Source organism: Belonocnema kinseyi, chromosome 3 (genome assembly GCF_010883055.1).
Source record: "Belonocnema kinseyi isolate 2016_QV_RU_SX_M_011 chromosome 3, B_treatae_v1, whole genome shotgun sequence".
Classification (NCBI taxonomy): Eukaryota; Metazoa; Arthropoda; class Insecta; order Hymenoptera; family Cynipidae; genus Belonocnema; species Belonocnema kinseyi.
The window spans coordinates 16972174-16977397 of record NC_046659.1 but is presented as its reverse complement, the minus strand read 5'-3'; the positions used below and the strand labels follow the sequence as shown (position 1 = coordinate 16977397).

Sequence of the window (5224 nt, the reverse complement as noted above, 5' to 3'; positions counted from 1 at the left end):
AATAACTTTTTTACGAGCTTGATACTTTCATTTAATTTCATTTTTTATGAGTTTTTCAAAAGGGTTTTTAAAGAGGAATATTACCGTATATTACCTCTTTAGTTTTTAATTATTATTTAGAAAAATAATAAAATTATCATAATGATTATTAATTACAAATATTTGACAGAAATAAAATTTCGTTCCATACATTTGGTCCCTTGTTTTCTCCTCAGCAATCTACGATGCGAAGTTGGCTGTTAATTGAAGTGAAAATACCTATTTTTTCTTTATGTGGGGCGTGGTTGTAGTGTTCGCTTTTCAACTATTCTTTGCAGTAAATTGTAAAATAAATTTATCGAGGGAATAGGCCTACAGAAAAAATCTTAAACCAATTGTCCTACAAATTCATATAAGTCGAGAAAGGAAAAAATGCTACTTTGTGCATGATTTGCGATAGTGTAATTCACAATACTACATAATCTATAATTGTAGACAAATTTTCAGAGTCTTATGTTTATCTATTCGTGTTATATTACTTATTAGAGAAGTATGCCAGGACAGGAAAGTATGGCGGAAAATAGTTAATAAAAAGAGTGTCAGTAGTGTGAACGACGCCTGAAACAAAGACCTTGGCTATTAATGGACCCAAGTGGGGATCCTTACATAACGACTTCGTGAGGTTCTTCGCTTGGGGTGATTGCTAGAGAGATTGATCAGCAACCTGGGTCGGAGCAGTGTTGCGGAACGAACGTGTTATTTACATAAATAGCACGAGAATTCTGGATCAATCTGAAAAATCTCTATCCCATCCACACACTACTCCTTCCCCCGGCCGAGTGAGTCACGCCTACCCCGAAAGGGAAATGGCTTCATGGTGTAATAATAATAATAATAATAATAAATATCGCGCAAAATACCAATATTTAAAAATTCTTTAAATTTAAATAAATGATAAAGCAGTTTGAGGTTGTAATTAGGGAGACAATATTATGCCTAATAATTATTATCGAAGAAATTAAACAACTGCGAAAATTTTCTGTCCTTTCTTCCGCTTGAAAAAAATCCTTCAATGGGATTTCTTTTAGGTCCGGGCATAATTATTATTTCAAATTACTATAACGCATTCTATAGAATTATTAATAATTATATTTCAAAAATGAGGTTATGTACTTGGCGACACTGATTTTGCAAGTCGGCCATCTTGAAAACAAAACATACAGGAGTTTTCTACTGTTTCGACGGGTTTCGACGTAAATTACGTCGAAAACGTAATATACGTAGAAAATACTCGAGTTACGCGTAACTGATTAACCCTGCAATTGACAGGCATTTGTGGTAATTATGGAAATTCCTCTGCGTTACTAACCCTGCAATTGACAGGCATTTGTGGTAATTATGGAAATTCCTCTTTAAAAGACCATTCGAAAACCCGCATGAAAAAGTGAAATTTAATAACTATCACGGTCGTAAAATAGGTGTATATATATATATATATATATATATATATATACATGCATACACACGGTCGATGCATAGGGCTGCTTAATAGTCAAAACAATCACATTTTGCCGTGATACTCATTTTTGTTCTCTCGAAATCCTCAAGGGAGAGTTGAGACACTGGGTACTCCAAATCTGATTAGCGCCGCTGTACCGGAACTAGTTAAACTTTTATGAGTTTTGATTGGTACGATTTGGCGCTATTTTCAAATCACAATTTTATTTTTTACAGCATTTAATACATAATAGAGACAACACTCGAACTAGAACATGATAAATTAAATAAAGGATAGTTATTAAGGTTGGGGAAAAATAACATTCACTTTGAAACGAATAGGTAAGGAAAAGATATATACACTGGCATACGCAGACATAGTGTTGATGGCAGAGGATGAAGAAGGGATGGTGGGATTAATTACAGGATTAGAGAAATTCATAGATGGAAAAAAGCTGAATGTAAATATAGGAAAGACAAAGATAATGAGGTTTAGAAAAGCAGGGGGAAGGAAGAAAGAATGGACAGGAAGATGGAAGGGAATAAAATTTGAAGAAGTAAAAGAGTATAAATATTTGGGATATATCTTGCAAACGAATGGAGATCATACAGATCATATAAGAGAAAGGATAAAAAGCAGCAGGGGTAATGAAACAGATATGGGGAATAGGAAAAAGAAGGTTAACAAAAATTGGAGAAGGAGAATGTGGTTATTTGATACGCTGGTATGGCCAGTATTAGGTTATGGAGCAGAGATTTGGGGATGGAAAGAAAGGTATATAAGGTGGACACTAGGGGCAGACTGGAGGGCGCCGGGATACATGGTGAGAGAAGAAGCGCAAAGGGATAAGTTAAGTATTAGAGCAGGAAACAGGGCATGGAAATTTGAGACGAAGCTGAGGAAGGGAAAGGGAGGGGAGTTGGCGAGAAAGTGTTTGATGGAGGTAGAATCGAAGAGAGGGAGGGCGATCGAATTAACGAGATCGGAACAAGAAAGGAGGGAGTTCTTTAATGATAGAGAAATAGAAGACAGAGTTCATACATTATTCCATTTAAATGTACCACTGTAGCGTACTGCAGAAGGCGTAGGTTGAGAGCCACAGCGCTTCGAGATCCAGCCCAGCGCTGAATAAGAGAAAAGATTGCCGAGAGGGCAGGCAGGCTGCGGTACCTTGAGATTAGCTTAAGCCATATTTATAAATTATAATTTTTGTTACATTTTTCGTAAAGAATCTACCCTTTTTTCTTGAAAATGCAACCACTTGTGGTTAAAAGTTAAACTTTTTTGTTAGACATTAATTTCGTGGTTGGAAGATCACCATTTTAATTGAATATCGATCTCTTTTTAAAAATATAACTTGTTTGTTAAACAACAATTTTTTAAACTGAAAATTTAACTAATTCGGGTGGAAAATTGACATTTTCTAGTTCAAAATTCAACAATTTGGATGTAAATTTGTTTTTTTAAATTACAAATTTATTTATTTCGTTGATCAATTTACGTATGTTGTTAAAAAATCGACCTTTTGGTAGAAAATCGACATTTTGGTAAACAATGAGTTTACAAAAAGTTAATTTCCTTATTTGAAAATTCGTATTTTTGGTTCAAAATTCAAGTATCCCAGTTAAATATTCATTATCTTAGTTAAAAATTCATCTTTTGGGTTAGATATTATTTATTTGGTTGAAAAATAAACTCCTTTCTTGGAAATTAGTTGTTTTTTTTAATTGAAGCTTCATCATTTTGTTTAAAAATTAATTTTTTGTTGAAGAATAGGCTATTTGATTGAAAACTTGTTTTTCCTTTTAATGAAGAGGAATTTTTTTACGCAAAATTTAACTATTTTTCTGAAAATGCGATTTTTTAAAAAGAATTACATTTTTTGTGAGAAATTAAACTATTCTATTTTGGTAGAAATTTTAGCATTTTTTGATGAAAAATCAAGTATTCGGTTGAAAATTGAAATTTTTTACTTAAAAATTAAACTTTATTTTTAATTTATGAACTTTGCGGATAATTTGTCTTTTTTGAATGAAATTAATCTTATTGGTTAAAAATTCATCTTTTAGTTAGGTAGACAATTCAACTATTCCAGTTGATGATTCACAATTTTTTTTCGATTTATCAGTTTGGTTGAAAATTAATTTTTTTGACTGAAAATTTAACCGTTCCACTTTACATTGAAAATTCACTTTTTCCATTTCAAGATTTAACACTTTGGATGTCAATTTGTATTTTCTAATGAAAAATATATTTATTTAATTGAATTGTCAGTTTTACACAATTTTCTCATAGAAATCACTTTCGATAGGATAATTCCCGTTGTTAGCAATACATAACCACATAACAATGCAAAAACAGGCCTACCTGATCGGAGCACTATATATTGGATTTATTTGAACAACGATTCCTCTCCGGACGCTAATAGCACATTCGTTTATCCTGCACTGGTGTACTCTAAGATCACTCCGTTCGCTCCTTCTTACTTCTTCATTTTCACTCCGACCGGCTTTTGTGGAAATTGTTGTGCACCAGTGCAGTAAGCTGAATATGCCATAAGAGAACAAAAAGAGTGGGGGCGATGCATAGGGCTGCTAATAGGCAATATGATTATTCTGACTTATTCATGCTGTGTGAAATGTCTAACCAATCATTCTGTAAGGTATAATTAACCCTCAGTTACTCCACGGGGGCAAAAGTACCTAGAGGGTTGTTGAAAGTGGCGCCATTTCTGTATAGGCTAGGGGAGCGGGCCAGGAGGGGGGGGGGGGGGGGGGTAGAGACCCTAGTCCATGCTGGACCCATGATAAGACTCAGTTCGGTTAGTGACGCCAAAAGCGACAGTTTGCAAGTTTGATTTGTGCCTTACAGACCCCTGTGGGGTAACAACGTTACAAAAAATGATCTGAAGAGAAATACGAAACGTAAGTGAATTCCCTATTTACATTTTTTTTCTTGCGTCCAATAATAAAATTGAGGTAGGTTTTATGCGATGAAAGAGTAAACTTTGATTGACATGTTGTGTTTTCTTTATTTTATAAAATTTTCTCTCCGGAAACAGCCATCGACAGAGATTGATCGTGAAGCAAGGCCTCTCGAGCATCAGGTAAAGAAACTATATATTTGTAAAAAAAAGTATAATAATATGATTTTCCAACTGAATTTTTGAAATTAAAAGTTAATGTTTTCCTGATTGTATAGAAGTTTGAGGAAAAAAAGTAAATATTTGTCTCATATTGATGAAAAGAAATGATAATTTTGTACGAAAATGAATTCGTTAATAAAAAGTTATTATTTTTATTTTATCTGAAAGTGACGAGGATTTGAGCGAAAATGAAACAGAGTATTATCTCGAGGAAGTGAGTTCTCATAAATCGGATGAGGACGTTGATGAAGGTGAGGGAGAAGAAATTAGTGGCAGCGAGCAGGATGGAACAGGGACTTCACGCGGCAGAAAGAGAACTCGAAAATCAAAGCAGCTTTCTGAGTCATCGCAGGACTTAGACAGTGAGTCCGACAATCAGCAGGTAAGGGAAGTAGGTAGTCAAAAAAAGAGAAAGCGTGGCCGTAAAGCGCTCCTGCGAACTAAAAGTGGCTTTTCTTGGTCTACAAATATACCTAAGAGAAGAGGTCGGCGTTCACAATTAACCTACTAGGCAGTCTGATAAGTCCCTGAAAAATGAAACACGGAGACGTTTTTTTGGCCAAAGTCGGTTTTATTTTTCAACATACTCTCCTTTTAGGTCG

General features: G+C 34.3%; 1 protein-coding gene and 1 long non-coding RNA gene across 4 annotated transcripts in view; both read left to right on the top strand.

The window, feature by feature from the left end:
* LOC117169313 overlaps positions 1 to 5224 on the top strand; it is a 76606-nt gene that overhangs the window by 659 nt on the left and 70723 nt on the right. The window lies entirely within an intron of this gene.
* Positions 4282 to 5001, top strand: LOC117169314. The gene is made up of 3 exons (XR_004466648.1): positions 4282 to 4401; positions 4539 to 4583; positions 4791 to 5001. It is a non-coding gene; the product is annotated as an uncharacterized LOC117169314 (long non-coding RNA).